Source organism: Squalius cephalus (genome assembly GCF_949319135.1).
Source record: "Squalius cephalus genome assembly, chromosome: 12".
Lineage (NCBI taxonomy): Eukaryota > Metazoa > Chordata > Actinopteri > Cypriniformes > Leuciscidae > Squalius > Squalius cephalus.
Window position 1 is genome coordinate 36,118,098 of NC_137133.1, and position 19,988 is coordinate 36,138,085.

The window sequence follows — 19,988 nt, forward strand, 5'->3', positions numbered from 1 at the left end:
TTCCGGCCCACGTGGTTAGACGTGCTTCGTTTGTGTTTTTGTCACGGACCTTTTCATTTAAGTTCAGTTTAGATGCACTGATTTTCTTCTTTATGACATTTAAAATAGTCACCAGTAGAGATGCACCGTTATGAACATTTTGGCCGATACCGATAACCGATATTTCTTTATGTTTGAAAGCCGATAACCGATAATTCTTTATATTTAAAAGCCAATAACCAATAATTCTTTATATTTAAAAACCGATAACCGATAATTCTTTGTTTGAAAGCCAATAACCGATAATTCTTTATATTAAAAAGCCGATAACCGATAATTCTTTATGTTTGAAAGCCGATAACCGATAAATCTTTATATTTAAAAGCCAATAACCAATAATTCTTTATATTTAGAAACCGATAACCGATTATTCTTTATATTTAATAGCCGATAACCGATAATTCTTTATATTTGAAAGCCGATAACCGATAATTCTTTATATTTAAAAGCCGATAACCGATTATTCTTTATATTTAATAGCCGATAACCGATAATTCTTTATATTTGAAAGCCGATAACCGATAATTCTTCATATTTGAAAGCCGACAACCGATATATTGGCCGATAAATCTAAATCCAAATTTTCATATAATTTTTGAGAGCCTGATTACAAAAACAAAAGTCTCATCATTAAAAGCCATGTCCCAAACACATAATTATATAAAGTTCTCATAATTTTATGTAGATTTTGCGCTGCACATGTTGCACTGAACTGTATTTTCCTTTTTTTAAGTAGTTTCAATCATATTTCAAGACTTTCAAACCCATCATGTTGAACAGTGCGCATCTGAAGTGTCTCAGCTGGAGGAAATAATACATTATTTATCGGCTTTAATATATCGGCCAAATGTTCTTATCGAGCCGATACCGATATAATGACCGATATATTGTGCATCTCTAGTCACCAGCTTTATACATGTTTGTGTGAGCATTTATGTCTTTATTATCACTGACAATCAGAACAAACCTAATTTGAATGTCCTTTCAAAATAAAGGATTGCATGATTACTACAGGCATTTGGACAAGAAGTATATTACTATTATATCATCATCCAAATATAGATTAAACCAGTTGCTTGAAGATTAAACGACATGAGAGTGAGTAAATGATTTTAATATTCCTATTTGCTTTTTTAAGTCACCATTGCACTTTCATATTTGTACTTCCGCTTCTGTAAGTGTGTGTTTGAGAACACATGAGAACAGTATATTATGCTTGTATGTGTTTGTATGTTTTTCGGCTTGGATGATTCACTGTGAACGGTGTAAAATCCGAACGCTTGATGTTTGCGCACACACACACACACACACACACACACACACACACACACAAGTCAGCCGTCAGTAAGAATTGTGCCTCTATCGGTGCCTTAACTCATATTCTGTGACTTTAAACGGCTTTAAACTCTTCTTAAATTTTCTGTAGCGCTAGGAGGTTTCTGTGAGTTTAAATGTGAAAAGTCTAAATGTATTTTTTTTTGTGTGTGTGTGTCACGGTTTTGTGTGGTTTTGAATCGGGACAGTACGTTTTTATTTCTCAACTGAAACGCTGTGAGATAACAAAACTCTGGGCTTGTCTAAATGTCAAAATGCAAAGTGTACAAGAGAGCAGTTTATCATTCTTTACCTGCACGCTGTCAAGCCGTCAAAATTATGGGCTTTTCTAAATAATAGCTTTCATTTTTCAGCTTTACACAAACCTCCTGCACTTTTGAAAAAAATTGCTTATTGCTGCTTTTAGAAGTAGTTCACTTAGACAACTAGAATTGGTACTAAAATGTGACCTTGAACAGTTATATAGTTATATATATTTTTTTATATATACAGTTATATAGATACAACTATATATATATATATATATATATATATATATATATATATATATATATATATATATATATATATATATATATATATACATACACACACACACACACACACACACACACACACACACACATACATGCATACACACATACGTACATACACACAAACTAACACACAGACACATACATACACACAACCTAACACACACAATGACTTAACTTGAAACAGTTACAGGAGATCCTCAGAATCCATGAAAGCAGTCTGTATTATTATTATTATTTTTATAAATAATAAAAGCGCAGCCAGCATACTTGTTAATCTAACTCTCTACTGATCAGGCCATTAGAAATAAACATGGTTGCATTCAAACCAGTAGATCAGACACTGTGTCAATCTCAGAAAACATCCTTCTTTTCCTCTTTCTTTCCTCCTGCAGCTTCAGTCTCCTACAAGTCAACAAGAGATCTGTCATTGAGTGAATGTGTTGGATGATACAAACCGAATGCAAAGCACATTTGTAATATTTTAAGCTTTCCTGTATATTTACTAAAGGTGCAGATTCTGCTCCGCTGGTGTTCAGCTGATGCGAAAGGTGTGTTTGTGTTGAAGCGCTGGTTTCATGTCACTGGTGTGTGTGTGTGTGTGTGTGTGTGCGAGCGACCCGGAGCATCTGAATCCGCCTCAAGGATTTAAAGGGCAAAAACTCTCCGGTTGCGCTCATCCCATTTTGCAGCCACAGACGGTACACATATTTGCTAATGGATTTCTATGCATTGTTTATATTTTTGCACTGACTTAAAAAAAAAAAAAAGCTTTCAAATTTTTTTTTTTTAATTATTATTATTATTATTTTTCCCACAAAGGTGCTATGACGCTGGAGGCCTTCCACGATGTTTTTGCATGACCTGCTTTGGTAAAGTGTCTTCCTGTAAGCCAAGAGCTCTCTTTAAATGTCAGAGTTCAAAACACTGTTATTTTGTAATGTGGGGTTTGGAAATAAACGACAAAAAAAAAAAAAAAAATCGATTCTGAATGACTTATTTTAGTGTTTATGGTTGCTCGATCTGTGGTTGCATCACTGTAACTATATTTGTAACTCTATAACTCTATGTATACACCCAGCAACATGACTTAAAAAAACACTTTAGCAGTCCCATAGCAACACCCTGGCAACCAGCCACAACACTTACACATGTGCATAGCAATGCTCTAAAATCTAAAATTAAATGACTAAAATTACTAAAACAAAAACCAAAAGATTAAAGCTCAATGGAAACATTTTAAGACAAACTAATAAAAAATGGGGAAATAAACACATACAACATTTTTAAAACTAAAACTGAATTTAAAAATAACAGGTAATTCAAAATATTAATAAATACTAAAATAAATAAATAATAATAAAAATAATTTTCAGGGGCAAACCACTTATATTTTCTTAGGAACATGAAAAAAGTATATTTTGTAATATATAACGCTTAATACGTATTAAAATATTAGAAAATGTCACACACTCGACCCTGAGTCGTCTATATTTGTTCTGTGATATTGTCCGGGTGGGAGGCTTGAATTCTCCCCGTAGGAACAGAGGCCAAAAATAGTTTTTAGTGTGGTTTCTAATTAGAAGTGATGAGAGTCCCGCCTCATTAATTTGGTCCAATCGTTGCTGTCAGTCTCTCGCACTAGAATAGCCGTGATCACAGTCTGACGCCGGGATCCGTGTTATGGACGTATTAGGCAAAGCATGAGCTGAAAGGAGGAGCTCAGGGTTTGCTCGTTCATATCTCACGAGTCCTCAGATATGTTTCAGTCGAGGTTTAACTGTGTCTCCTTAATACACTGCAAAAAGATTTTCTTCCTCAGTATTTTTGACTTGCTGTGTCCTTTAGAAGAAAACCAATCTGACCCAAATGGGATCATCTTCTGTGGAGAACAATCTAACAAACTAACGTGAAATGAATTCTCATCAGGATTAAGAATTGAGAGATTGAGACACACTGATTTGCTTGGATCATGGGAAGTGAACCATGTGACTCCCTTGTGTCTGATCCAGGGTCAGCTGTCGGGGAATGTCCCACCTTACGGACATTTCTAAAGTGTGCCATGACTGAATAACCCTATAATCTCTTCATTCAGCCGATTAAACTAAAGGAGATCCTCTGTGAACCACTGATCCAAGACCTTCACAGGACTCCAGCTTTACTCTCATGTGTCTTTTTTTGTATGTGTGTGTATGTAGTGTGTATGATGTGCATGTTTGACTGTGATCATGTACGTCATATTTCACCCCAACACCAATAGAATGAAAATAAATCATAATTTTGCATTTATAGCCTATGTAGCCTATACATAGGCCACAGGCCTAAACGTTTTTATTTTTTATTTTTTTATTGTGATATAATTTCCATGCCAATATAGCACATTACACACCATATTCTCATCAGGGTTATACAGTTAACTAAAACTAAAGTCATAAAAAAATCGTTGAAATCAAATACACTTTAAAGAATTCAGAAACCCTTGTTATTAGCGACACCGGTGGCCGTTAAGTGAACTGCAGCAGCACTTATTGCTAACGTAGCCTACAAGAGTAACGAATAAGAGACTGAACGTGATTCATTCAAGGCCCTGATAAACTCACAGCGAAGATCTTTTTCATTCTTTGCTTAGAAGTAAAAAGTTGTTAGAAATACCTTTGCAGCGATATACTGTTAATGAACGATGTCCACTGCTGACGTTTAGATGAATATGTAAATATGTGCTGCACTTTCCTCTCAATGACAAAATAAACAACAAAAAAGTGAGAAACAGCTGTTAAGAAAGCATTGATCACATCTGCATCTGATTATCCTGTATTCGTTTCACGCGTCAGTGAACGAAAAAAAAAAAAAAAAAAGAGGTTCTCAGGAGCAAGTGTAAACGTCACATCCTTTTGATTTTCCCGGCAAAAACGTCTCAAGTCTTTCACTTAAAATTCAGTTTACAACCTAGGAAGTCGGGGAAGGTGTCGTTTTTTTTAATATATAGGCTATAAAAACTATAATATACACTCTCAGAAAAAAAAGGTACAAAAGTTGTCACTGTGGCGGTACCTTTTCAAAAGGTACACCTTTATCTAAAGAGTGCATATAAGTCCCTCAAAGGTACATATTGGTACCAAAAGTGTACATATTAGTACCTAAATGGAAGGGTACTGTCCCAGTGACAGCTTTTGTACCTTTTTTTCTGAGAGTGTAGGCCTATCTCAATAATACAAAAATAACACTGATTACTGTCATGCATTTTGACATTTTACTTTGTTTGTAATTCATATTAGAATATAATAATTCCATCAGAAAAAAAACATTTCATTTATTATATTATCATATTTTCTTCTATAATAGGCAGCACTATGAATTTTATTATGAGAAAAAGACCACAGTAATATCACCTCGTCTATAATATCAGAACAGATCTCAACAATGTCTCAAACGGTGCTCAGATTTGTTAAATTATTGCAATTGAAACCCAGATACTGAAACATTTCTCATTAAATTAATCCAAGTTCGAATGTTTAATTTTAAAGCTCCATTCTCTCGCTGTCAACAAATGACTCATTTGCTAATTTGAGAACTTCAGAAGAAACAACTGAGAGGAAGCTGATGCTTACAACACATCTGCACTCAAAATACGACAGCCACTGTACGGCCCTCATTGAGAGATCATGAAGGAGCCTATGGATGATTAAAGTTGGCATGAAACAGAAGTTACGCTAGTCTTTTCTTCCCTTTTGTGACGTATATCGAGTGAACCGCTTCTGGAACAAGAACAAATGTGGGCGCGGCTTTATTTTGTCTGTTGGGAATTGATTGGATGGTGGTGGTTTGCTATTGGCTGATCTCATGTGAGTGACAGGTTGCCCCGCCCTCGTCATCAGAGAAGAGATGAGGGAAGTTATTCTGATTCAAAATGTACGAGTTGTACGAATTAAAAATGATTTGCACAGATAAATCATTTATGATAAATATTGCAATATTCCATAAAAAACAAGAATTGTCCATTTTGATTTCATGGTGACTTTAAGATGTTCTGCTGGCTGTTGGTTAGATGCTAATAAACAGAGAAAGACACACTGCCCTTAAACAATGTCATTACTTTCCACTTTTAAACCTCATGTATACAGTAAGTCTGTTTTTGCTGGTTACTGTTGCTCTGTGTGTTTGTGCCCCACTTCAGGCCGGCCTGTCGGGTCTGTCCTGTTTGCAACGAGATACTTTCAGTCAGAAGCGGCTCTATATGAAACCTCTCTCGAGACAACAGCTGCAGACTTTAACAAGCAGACCATAACACCACCGCCTGTATATCACACTCTAAAAATGCTACAATGAAGACACATAATCCCATAAGGTCAGTTAAAAAATAATCAGGTCATGAGATAAAAATTGCACTTAGAATATGAATATGTGTTAGAGGGAATGGCAATCACGGCTCATATACCTTGTCGTATCTTGGACAGACATTTGATTAAAGACACACACACAAAAACATCTTCCAGTGCAACATTTATGAATTCTGAATGTTTTAGCAATGGCTCATTAAAGTTTAAGTATTACATTTCAGCACTGATATAAATCTTATAAATCTTGGTAAAATGAGTAGACAAAAAATGTGTCTGTTTATTATAATCTGTGGATATATCAGCTTCAGGAAACAAATATTATAATGCACACTTTGCACAGAAAAAATGATAACTATATATATATATATATATATATATATATATATATAAAAAACAGACTTACTGTATACATGAGGTTTAAAAGTGGAAAGTAATGACATTGTTTAAGGGCAGTGTGTCTTTCTCTGTTTATTAGCATCTAACCAACAGCCAGCAGAACATCTTAAAGTCACCATGAAATCAAAATGGACAATTCTTGTTTTTTATGGAATATTGCAATATTTATTATAAATGATTTATCTGTGCAAATCTTTTTTTTTTTTATTCACGCACTCTCGTACATTTTGAATCAGAATAACTTCCCTCATATATATATATATATATATATATATATATATATATATATATATATATATATATATATATATATATATATTTTATGCATTGGAAAATGTTCTGCCTGGATATTATTGCCTCCTAATCTAACTAGAAGCAAATTATTTGATGCAAATCCATTTAGTATTTACAGGCAACATTACCTCAGTGTGTGTCTTGTGTGTTGGTTGTGATATGCACAGTAAACAGAGGGTAAACAGAAGCAGTAATATAAAGGCTACATTTGGCATTGGGCAAGAGGTTAAGTTTCTCCGTTGTAATGAGAGCCATAATGAAAATCTGTCCTTGCATAGCTGGAAGAAATCACTCTGCATTTAGATGTAATGTTAAGATGCTTCCCTGTTTAGTTCTAGCCACATGTCCCGGATCTAATTTTAGCCTGAAATATGAAACAGTCACAATAAAGGAGCTATTAATAATGTCTGCGCTGTTTTGGGGGCAGTGAGTTATCTCTAAATGACAACATTACTGAGTAGAGCAAGAGTATGATAACAGAGGCGGTGATTTCAGATGCCTGCACTGCACAGCATGCACAGAGAAGGCTATATCTCTTCTCAACATGTCGGATCTATTGCATTTAAGTTTTAAGGATATACTCTTGAAACTGTGTGTATTTTAATGCTCACTCCAGGTGCTTTGCCCCATAGACTTCCATTGTAAATGCATTACTGTAAACAAAATTCTTTTTTAGTATACCTATTTTGTGAAATTAAACTTTTTTTACTTTAATTGTTAGTACTTAACAATTTTTTTTTATGTGTTAAAAGTCATGAGGGAAAAAATATTGAGGGCACCTTTAAGGAGCGTGCGCATATGCTCAAGTCTTTCATTTTCTATGAGTTTAAGGGGGCGTTTTCAATTAAAAACATAAAATTTGTAATGCGTTTTAGCCATTCATCTACGCGACAACAGCGTTTTGTGGGTCTGAAAATGTTTTTGAAAACGATGCCGTTATCGTCTCCATATAAACTGCAAAAACGTGAATTTGTAAAGACTGACGTCATACGCATGCGTATTACGTGTTCAATCTAAAGGTGTGTATGCGTGTCTCTACAAAGTGGCAGAATACATGCAGAATACAGCGTTTTTAGTTGTTTTCGAGGATCCATGTAAAGAGGAATCGTTTTGACAACGTTGACATCTGTAGCCTACTGTACACTAAAAATGCAAAGGAAAAACTTTTTCGTTTTTAGTAGCCTACATCATTGTCTTGTAGACTAAAGGTAGGCTCAGAAATGTTAAAAATACGTACATTAGACTCAAAACGTCGATATGTTTATGTTAAACAAAACAGACCACACTTTTTGCCATTTACAAGCTGTATATTTCCACTGAGGCCTTTCAAGGGTAGTGAAAATATCACAATACAACCAGGCCATTTGTCTACATCTTATAACTTTAACAAATAGACCTAGTTGAGTTGCAGCTCTTTCATTTACCACAACTACTATGCATTTCACCCAAGTCAATCGCACTTATTATTATTTCAGTATTTTTGAATGGGCGCTCGAGGCGCTAAATTGTTCCCGCTAAAAGTGAGAGGAGCTGCGCGCGCAACCGCTATTCTGACAGGAGGACAACGGGTTTCTGAGGTAAGACACTTTTACCAAACGACAAATTACACACATTGTCAAAATTCGTTTTTACAGTGTATTTGTGCTACTTGAGGTAGGCTACTTGGGCTAAGTGAGTAAAGTGTAGGTAATTGTAATCTAAAGCTTCAGAATACATGCAGAGATTAGTCGAAACCAGTCCTATGGAAAACAAGAAATAAGAAAACAAAAAATCATGCTTTGGTATTTCTTATGTCATAATTGTGACACATAGGCCTAAACCATTAGCCTATTATGATATTAATAAATCGAAATTGCGACTTTGGACTTTCTGTGTCATAATTATGACATTTTATGTAAAATAAAAAAATATTAGTTATTTATCTATTAAATTACATTAGAAATAAATACTTACAAAAATAAGTTATTAATATAAATTCAATTAAATAAACAAATACACTTAACAGTAAATCACTTTAGTGAGTAGAAAAAAAATGACAATGTAACTTAATAGAAACTAATTTTAGATTTATATTGTTAATATTTCAGTGTATAATTGGGTGTTTTCAAATTTTCGGATGGGGTCCCTCACACGAGGATGATCATTTGAGGGTTCGTGGCATTTAAAAAAGACTGAAACCCCTGAAATATGAGACGATCTGAGTCTGCAACAGCTCTCGGAGATCTGGAAGAGTCAGTCTGGAGTCTTGAGCTCAGTGTTGGAGACAAACCCGCAGATAATCTGATGTTGAGCTCATCATCACTGCTGTGCTGAGTGATCGAGTTTGACATTTGATCTTTTATGAACGACAAAGAGGAGGAATGAGCAGTGAAATGTAGAGCTTGAACTGTCAATCCAAAAAAAAAAAAAAAAGAGATAAAAAATTACACAAATCTAAAGGAAACGATGCACTAAACATGTAAAACTCACTTGTAGGCACAAAAACATGAGAAAGAATCTGGAATCTAGTTGGACTCGACTGCCACCTTGTGACTGTTTGTGAGCAGGGAACCTTCTTCGTATTGTGAGGATGTCCAGTTTAGTTCTAGTACAGTTTCCCAAACTGGGCTTCTTGAAGAAACTGCAGGTGGTTTGTGAGTATAAAAAAAAAGAAAAAAAAAAAGAAGACTGTGTCTTTAAGACCTATTCTGACGACCAATAGCAGTTAGTTTGGTGTAACGTTTTTATGTAACTTATTTTTAAAAGGTAAGCTATCTAAAAAAATAATTGCAATGTGAAACCAAACCAAAACTTACCGAATGTATAAAATGTATCAAAAACATGAACTTTGGTTCGGACTTTCAGGTGTGAAAACGCCCTTAATTCTCAGCAGGTTTGAACCTACAACCTATCAGTTACCAGCTCATTAACCACGAGGCCACCTGTTCATAGCATACGGACCGCATCAGTCTATCTGTCAACCGTCTCTCCTGCACCATAAAACATTAATTATTTATGCCTTCTCTAAATAAAACACACAATCCACATTGCCTATTATAGAAGAAACGCTCAGTGTGTGCGTGAGTTTACTGGAGACGGAGTGTAAATTTCAGCTCGTGTCTGGACGAGCTTGAGTCGCGCGCACATTCTCGGCTGGCAGAAACACGAGTGTTATTGTAGAGCTCAGACTCATCGTGTGTCAAGATGTTGTGTGGGACGTGAACCGTCTGTGATGCTCGTGAACAGAAGAATTGGGGGATTTGCACCATTGCTACTTTAATATTGGGAAGGATTTGAAGCTGTTTGCAAAGGGATGCATGACAGATTACTGATCATATTTAACCCAGTATCTGTATATTTGATGCGTGACTTTCTAAGGCCTCTGAATGATCAATATGATGAAATCTTTGCTGATAAACCTGTCGCACACAATCTCCCCCAGTCCTTCTGTCGGCTGATTGATAGTTTACACAGTTTTAAAAGTCTTTTAGTGTATTTTGTACTAACGTCCTTCTTCACAATGTCTTTTTGCTGTGAAATCTGATTTTTATAAAGTATACATAAGAATAACTTTTAGTATTTCAAGATGAACACATACTGGAGCGAAGCAGATTTGGTTTACTTAATTATTCAGACATCATGTTTGAGGAAAATCAAATATGATCCTCAGGCTTTTGATGGTTGTTTATTCTCAGTCATCATTTTATTGCATTGCATTATGTTTTTAAAACTACAGAGCTTTAATCATAAAACTAAGTATTTAAATATCATTATTGGCATGTATAGAGTGACATTTGATATATATATATATGGGTCATTGATGAATAAGGTTTTTAAAAGTGTAAAAAAATAGAATGGAGATATAACTATATTTGAAACCATTTTTTTAGTTTACCTAGGTGTTAACAATAAGAATTTGCGGTTTGTACAATTAATTAACACTGTTTTTTGTAATTTTTTACAAGATGGAAAAAATGTCACCAAAAAAGTCATTCGGTTTAACCACTGATTTGAAAGTTAAAAACTGATTTGACATTGATGTTGAGATAGTATACAGTGTGGACCACAGAAGAAATATTAAAACAAATTATCACTGATCTCATAAATGTAATCATTTATTGGACTACTCTAAACACTCCAACATATTCAAGTAAAACATTGCACAGGGAAAGGAGAAAAGGGGAAATGTAAAAAAAAGAGCTTTATCTGCTTTATATTTGTATTATTGTAGTTCCTTTAGTTATTAAAAACAATATTATTCCATTTAAATATTTATATATCGGTTTTACCGAATGACATTTTGACACTTCAAAATCTTTAAAATACCTTTATATGTAGTAAAATATAATTAAAACCTTTTGGATTCAGTAAAAGAGATCAAGTTGTACTACCTTACATACTTTGGATATTATATATTTGTTTTTTTATTATTATTAAAGCCTTTGGACAAAAAAAAAAAAAAGACCTGTCACGTCATTGGCCCATATATATGCATATCTGCTGTACTGTAATAAAGATCTCATTGATTTACAATACAAGCACAATTTCGTCTTACTTTTTGTCCGTATAATATTGTCCAAATTGCACATTTTTGCTGAATAAAATTAAGCTGTCTATTCCATAAAATAAAATAAAATTTGATTTGAAAAATTTGAAAATATTATTTCCTATATTAGGCTTTACAGAGTTATTGATTTGAACAGACCCCTAACATAAACTATAAACCTTGTGAAATGTGATTATTGTTATGAGTGTGTGATACACTGAGCCATCTGGTGGCAAAGACGTGTATTACAGATGGGTGATTATGAGCAACTGCAACTATTACTATTATTATTATTATTGTATTGACTCTGCTCTTCTACTTTTGTGTTGTCAGATGACGTGTCCCTTTGACTCAAGGCATCCCGGATTGACAAAAGGTAAAATAATCTGTATTGGTGTTAATACCCTGATATATGATCTAACGTGTCCCTCCTGTAGCTCGCTGCAATATGCAAACTCCTGTTAAATCTCTCAGTGTGAGGGAAAACATCAGCTATATGACCTTATGCTTTCTGATGGCTGCTGTGAACATTTATTTAATTATTTACTGTCTCTTAGAATAACAATCTGATAGATTTAGCAGGCCCCCATCTCAAATGAGTAATTTTGTCTAATTTACTGCTGCATATCAAATCTGTGCAATGCGTTTTACTTGTTTTTTTTTTCTTTCTTCTGCTCTCCTGAAAGTGATGATTCAGTTTCCACTTTTTCCACGGCAGCTGGATTTTGATTCATTGCTGGCAGCACAGTGAGCTTTAAAAAAAGAACATTTCACCATTAACATATCACATTTGACAAATCAAATCCTGGAGGAACTCGGGTGTTTAAGCAGAATTATCATGCAATATTCATCTTTGCTGCTGTATTTTGAGTATAGAATTAATAGTGTAATAGTAATAGGGTTTTCATAATACTTTAAGTGTGCATATGTGCATGCTTTATGGGCTAATATAACCCACAAAACACTTTTGCAAAGGAAAATGCATTATTACATAAAAAAGCATACATGTTTTAGTGTGCAGGATAAGGAGCCGAATTTGGACGTTACCTTTTCAGTTTTTCCTGACCAATGCAACATTATTCACACTAACGCTGCATCTGAAATGGACAATTTGATTTGTTCAAATCTATATCTCCTCAGCCATATGCATGAAATTATTATATTGTTGCAGTGTTTTGCTACATTTAAAAAGATTATGGTATTATTGGTTTCTGTTTTTTCCCCATTATTCTATCATTATTCTATCTATTATTGTTCATTAGTTACATTTACAAGTAAACAACTTTCAATTTATTTTTCACTTTACTTAAAGCCATCAACGATGCATTCATAGTGTGTTATCACTCACAATAAGTATTTATAAGAACACAACGTGGCTACTAATTACAATATATTCAATTATTTGACAGAAATAAATCTGAATTACTAAAAAGTCATTGTAACTATAATATAATAGCATTATAGCAATGCTGGTTGCATCTTTATAAATATATACATGGAACCATACGACTAATTATTACTTATAAATCAGTTTATAATGGATTATGAGCATGCGCATTGAAAAAGCAAATGCATGACTTATAAGTAATTATAAAAAATAAATAAATGTAACTATAACTGTTCTTATAATGCAGTTAATGAGTCTTCATAAATGTATTTATAAAATAGTAATACTTATAAATAAGTATAAATGGAGCTATAATTCATTTTAAGCATGGGTTTCATAGAGAGTGTTATCAAATTATTTATATAAAATATAATACAATTTATAAAAAAAAGTTAATGCCTTAAATTGAGTACAATCAACTGGGATGTTTAAGTAATTTCAACTTAAATGACATTAAACTGACTTGAGTTGAATCTTGAATAACTTGAAAATTGCTAAACTTATTTTGGAGAGTTAAAGCAACATAAAACATATGTTGTCATAACTTATTGATCATATCATTTTTTACTGTGTATAATATAATTATCATCATTATTAAGATTATTATTGCTATTCATCTATATTTATATAAGTGTATCTAATTGTAATCAAACTTTTAAAAAGAGTATAATTTGAAATCAATCACTTTTTATTCTCATGTTCTACAAACAGGCTTTTTTAGTGCTAATTTGTTGACATTTCACACTTTATTGCCTCTAATTAATGTGCTCAGTGTGTTACGAGCATGAAAACTGTGATTAACTGTGATTTCTATACTATGACAAGAAATGACAGACTTTGCTCTGTAATTAAGTGAACAGTTATTTCTGTGTTCCCCATAGTTTCGTTCCCAGCACAAACCCCTTTGAGCAGCTGGCAGGAGTTTAACTGACCATGCTTTTTCTTTTAAAGCTATAATGAAATACGTCGTTCATGTGACTCTGAAATTGCTACCTTGAGGATGTTTCCCGCCTTGACTTATGCGAGTGTGATTAAGTTCAAGTTGAGCCGGTCGCCTTGTGTGGCATTGCTAGCATATGGTGTTAATGGGGCTTATTTACTCCTGAAAGAAGCTGCTGGGTGCCAGGCTATATGTTTCTCCATTAAATTGTCATGAGCTATTAATCACAAACACACACGTAGTGTTTGAAGGGTGGAGGTTTGAGGGAAATTTAACCATTCTCCCTTGCACTGAGCCCTGAAACATACCTTATGCATAATAACATATCTGATTTAATGGCACAGATATTTGAAGGAAACTTTGACATGAGTGAGTGCTTGAGTGAGTTGCTATACCACCACAATATTCAGTGCATTGAGCAAGCTTTCGTATTCTGTGTTTCATGTGTTTCTGGCTTCACGCGGTCCTTGTTAAAGTGCTGCTATGCTCTTTCCAATGTTCCCTTTCAGGCAGTGTGTAATATCGCTGTTTGTGAATCTAAAAGGTCTACAAATTTGTAAAGGTAAAAAAAACACTGGGTTAAAAAAAAACCAATTTGGGTTGAGCTGGGTAAATATAGGACAGAACACACATTGGGTTAATTTTACCCGGCAAATTGGGTTATTTATTTAACCCAGCATTATGGGTTGATTAATTTTTACTATAGTACTAGCTTTTTTTCTTTTCTTTTTTTTTACTTCATACATGAATTAATGTTTACGGATTAACTTAAATCCTCAAAATTTTTATAAATCCTCTAAACTTCAAAAATACTCCACACAGCCACTGGTTTGCATGATAATTCCTTTTTTTTTAAATAATGTTTTACAGTGTTGCATATTTTATATAGTTTTGAATACATATTGCATATATTTAAGCTTGTTCAACAAATATTAGAAGTAAAAATGAAACATTTAGAGGTAATTCAAGTGTAATCGATCAGTGTCTGTTGTCCCGTTTTCTCATAGCAGTGAAAGAAATGGACACAGCGACCCCATTGGATTCAATGGAGAAAAGTGAAGTCAATTAGAAGCTCTCACTTCCTGATGGCTGAGCGACTGCGCAGACTCACACTGAGCTTGACGACGTAGATGTGACGTGAGCAACCCGTCTGTCTTCTAGTAGCTGTGCCGAGAGAAATCTGAATCATTCCCTTCCGAAACTTGCAGAGACGGAGAGTGTGAGTAAGAGCTGTCCATGAGCTGGAGCAGGAGCAACTTTTGCTAAGTATTCTGATTAATTGTTTTGTCATTTTGCCTCCACGTCCCCCCGATTGCCCGCGAGCTTTTCCTCCCGTCCATACGGTAATCTCTCTACTGTGCGACAGAGTCGCGTGGTTATGACGCAATCGTTAGCCTATTTTTACAAAAACTGCTTCTATGGGGCAATAACTTAAGATACAAGGTAATGGAGCCTTTTATACATTTTCGTGTTTCTTTAGAAATAAATAATGGACAAATGGAGTCTTTAAACACCTCAGATGTAAAGTTATTCGCTGTCAAAGTGACGCCAAAATGAATGGGAGTCAATGGGATGGAATTATACGTTCATAAAGTTTTATGCAAGGCATCAGGCGTTTCCATCACGCGAAAAGACCGGCGCGACACTCGTGACTCACGTCGCGACCCTGTATGTTACTTTGCATTAAAATGAAATGATATACAGAACAATGACGTATTTATAAATCAAATTAAATGTACACAAACCTCTATTCTACCGAAGACATGCAATTTGACGGAGCCGCACTGCTCTCTCCTAAAGAGGTCGCAAGAAGCCTGTGATAAATGACTCAACCCCTGGGTTGTTACGTCTGATCCGGGATCAGGGCAACACAAAAACTACCCAAACACTGAAAAAATTTACATAAAATCTTCAACCCAGGATTTGGGTAGAAAAAATAAACCAAGATTTTTTAGAGTAACACAGTAACTCCAGTCTTACAAACCTACGTGACAATGAAACAAATTTGCATAATGCCAGCCTGTGCTGTTCATTGGCTGCCGGTGAACAGCGTCTCCATTGTAGTTGTGTCTGAGACTGGAAGAGTTTGGTTTGAGTTGTTCATGTCGAGAAGATGCTGCAAATCCACTTCAAAAGGCTAAAACTCGAATTAATATGGTATAACCGACTCCATCGTTACTGTTCGTATCACTGTGTATCAAACGCTGAGAAAGAGCTGACATTAGTTTCCGACATGCACTATAAGCAGTCAACCAATCACAGCAGACTGGGCCGTTTGACCAATCAGAGCAGAGCAGAGCGTTTTTTAAACGCCATGAGCGTAACGAGCCGCTGAGTGCCCAGCGTTTCTTACCAGTCGCTGAGAGTTGAAGAATGTTCAACTTTGGGTAAAACGCAGCGCTCATCACTGTCACTTTTTACCCAACCGTCCAATCACAGTGGAGGAGGGGCGGGACTAATACCACACCAACCAACCGCCACATTCTGCTTGTACAACGTCAACAGACGACAACAACAAGCATAATAACGGAACAAAACGGTTACATTGTATCGACATTTTAATATAGAATCAACTCAAAAACAAAATATGTGTGAAATGAGATGCTAGTAAAACTTTCGCGGATATTCCGTATCATAACAAGCAAAGCGTCTCAACTGACAAAAACACTGTTCAGCTGGCTAAAAACACTTTGGTGGACACACGGCCTAAGACACTGAATCTTCCAATGAATTGTATTGAGAAATGAGGTGTATGAATGTATATTATGTATATAATTTAAATGTTTTTGACCTTGGATGCATGTAAATCTTTTATTGGAGACTCCAAAATAATTAGGGGCGATTTAATGGTTTGAAAGAGTATCCATCGTGTGTCCCAGCCTAGGATGACCTGGATGTGGTCACATCCCTATGTGATTCAGTTTACTTGGTTAATGAATTAAGTAATCAGAGCAGTTCAGCGTGTGCATTGTGGGGGAATTTCCCTTCAGGATGACTGTGGCGCTGAAACACGAGACCCTCGCCTCTGCTCACCCGCCGCGCGTTTTATTACAGCTCATTAAGACTGTGAATAACTCACTACCACAAATCTATTAGCAAAGAGCGCTAACCCTTAAAAGACTTCACACACACACACACACACACACACACACACACACACACACACACACACACACTATTCCCTCGGTTTATCTCTGCTCTTTAACAAGTTCAGTTAGTTAACAACTAATTATACCGGGTAAACGAAACATGTCCAGGGTCACATTTCACCCAAAAATCAAAAGACAAACAAATGGAGAATTACAATTAGGATTAAAGTATAAGTTCACTCCAGAATTAAGATTTCCTGATGATGTACTCTCCCCCATGTCATTCAAGGTGTTCATGTCTTTCGTTCTTCAGTCGGAAAGAAATTCTCCATCTATTCTCCCTATATTTTTCTCCATATAGTGTCTTCAATGGGGTCCAAAAGTTTAAAGGTCCAAATGTGGGTTTCAGTGCAGCTTCAAAGTCTCGACACGATCCCAGCCGAGGAATAAGAGTCTTATCTAGACAAACCATCGGTCATTTTATTAAAAAAAGAAACATTTATATACTTTTTAACCACAAATGCTTGTCTTGCACTAGCTCCACGACTTTGCGCATGATGTAATCACGTTGGTGATGTTCAAGATCATCCGACATCATTGTTTTACCATTTTTGTTGTTGTTGTTGTAAAGGGCGTTTGACTTAGTCTTTAGTACTTTCGCCTATACGTCAAGCGATATGTGCATTTGTGGTTAAAAAGTATATAAATGTTTATTATTTGTCTAGATAAGACTCTTATTCCTCGGCTGGGATCGTGTCGAGACTTTAAAACTGATATTTGGACCTTTAAACTTTTGGACCCCATTGAAGTCCACTATATGGAGAAAAATCCTGGAATCCTGGAAACCTTAATTCCATTCGACTGAAGAAAGACAGACATGAACCTCTTGGATGACGTGGCGGTGAGTAAATTATCAGGGAATTTTAATTGTGGAGTGAACTAATCCTTTAATTTGCTGTCAACATTTAACATGAACTAACATGAAGTCTTCACTGTTCACACAGAACACGTTTTTCCATTCCACTGCACTAATTTTCCGATGTTTCTCAGTGTAAACCCACGCTAGACGGATGTCTTCAACTCTCGCATCTGTTGCTGCATCTCATGCATGAAATGCCATCTTAAAAACGCTGCGTTCAAGTTAAAAATTCAACTTTTAAAACGCGTCTCTTGACCTTTTGTTGTTGTTGCACTGACCTGTTCTTGTCCTGTGTGAACCGGCCCTAACACTGAAAAACACTTCTAAAGCATTTATTAATCTTAGCTAATGATAATTTCATAATTTAATATTTAACATTACATTATTTAAATCAAAAGTTGTATCTGTTAATATTATTTAAAGTATATTTAAAAATATTATTTATTTAAAGACCTGAGCCGACATTAACAATCAATGAACAGCTGTATTTTTATTAACTAACAAAGATTAATAAACACTGTAACAAATGTATTGCTCATTGTTAATGCATTAACGTATGTTAACTAATGAAACCTTACTGTAAAGTATTAATTTTTAATTATTTTAATATTATAATATTTATATTTTAGTTATTTTTTAATGATAATTATTTATATTTTAGTTAGTTTTTTTTTACAATCTGCATTACAGTAATTAGAATTGCTTGCTTAATTGTCAATAAATTCAAAAATTATTCTTTGTTTTCTTTATGCAATTAATTATTGCAAATAATTATTTCCTTTTATTTCTTATTATTTTGTATAATTTATATTTATTATGTTTTAGTATTAATTTATTATGCACCTTTTATAATTATTTTATCACTTTTATGTAAAGCACTCTTTATGCAATTAATTATTGCAAGTAATTATTTCCTTTTATTTCTTCTTTATATTTTGTATTATTTGTATTTTTTTATTTTGTATTAATTTATTATGCGCCTTTTATAATTATTTTTAATCACTTTTATGTAAAGCACTTTGAATGGCCATTATGTATGAAAAGTGCTGTGTAAATAAGCCTTAATCTCTCTGTCTCTCTCTCTCTCTCTCTCTCTCTCTCTCTCTCTCTCTCTCTCTCTCTCTCTCTCTCTCTCTCTCTCTCTCTCTCTCGTTTCAGGGCTGAACTGTGATTGTCATTAAGGTAAGGACTCTTTTTCCCCTCCTCTTGTGCTTGTCTGGTGAGTGTGTTAACATCATGGAGACTCTGGCCGTCACACACCGTTATTTCCACGCTGGACCAGAAATCTGATCCTTTTTGTTACTGGAAAAGTGACCCTCATCATTTCTGCTAGACTTGTTTAAGGAAACATGTTTAAGGAAAACGAGGATTTTGGGTGGGTGCGTGAAAAACTCTTATTCGCTTCGTTACCTTTTATTATCTGGCCTAAAACAAATGCTGGCATTGAAATATAATATTTAGGGGTGGGAATAAGCAGCACATATTTCTAATGTAACATATTCTTTAACTAAACATGTTAAAAAATGTTAAATTAGAATTTATTTTCAATATTTGTAATTAAAATTGAAATATTATGGCAAGAAATAGATTTTTTAATCATTACATGTGACATGACACTCATTAAGTGAGGCACATATTTCTAATTTAACATTTTTTAGCATGTATAAATTAATATATATATATAAACCAGTTTTAATTAAAATCTAAATGTTAATTATTGCAATTTTTACCCTTAACTAAATTAACAACCATTAAGTAATCTACAGTAAAGGCACACATTTCAAATGTAAGTTTTTTAGCATGTATTGTTTAATATTTCATTAGTATTTTTAACTAAAATGTTAATTATTGCAAAAACGCCATTTTTAGCATATATACTGTATGTAAAATTAAAATATATATATATATAAAAAAATTAAAATAGCTTTAAATGTAATTAAGCAAGTAATCTTGAGGCACATATTTCTGATCTAATATTTTTAGCATGCGCAAGTTCACATATATTACCAATTTTAATTAAAATCTAAATATTAATTATTGCAATTTTTATACTTAACTATATGAATAACCATCAAGTAATCTACAGTAAAAGCACACGTTTCTAATTTAAGTTTTTTAGCATGTATTATTTAATATTTCATCATTTTTAGTTAAAATGATAATTACTGCAAAAACGCCATTTTTAGCATATATA

The 19,988-nt window shown here is 34.2% G+C and overlaps 2 long non-coding RNA genes across 2 annotated transcripts in view; one reads left to right on the forward strand and one right to left on the reverse strand.

Annotated features, from left to right (window-relative positions):
* Positions 1-348: 348 nt before the first annotated feature.
* Positions 349-2,870, reverse strand: LOC307168290. Its single transcript, XR_013822917.1, has 3 exons — positions 2,011-2,870; positions 528-1,880; positions 349-473 (listed from the first exon to the last, which is right to left on the reverse strand). It is a non-coding gene; the product is annotated as an uncharacterized lncRNA (long non-coding RNA).
* A 9,275-nt stretch (positions 2,871-12,145) lies between these two features.
* LOC307168200 overlaps positions 12,146-19,988 on the forward strand; it is a 38,621-nt gene continuing 30,778 nt past the window's right edge. Inside the window, exons 1-3 of the long non-coding RNA XR_013822906.1 lie at positions 12,146-12,206; positions 14,794-15,005; positions 18,953-18,976. This is a non-coding gene — a long non-coding RNA (uncharacterized lncRNA). The remainder of the gene's footprint in view (positions 12,207-14,793; positions 15,006-18,952; positions 18,977-19,988) is intronic.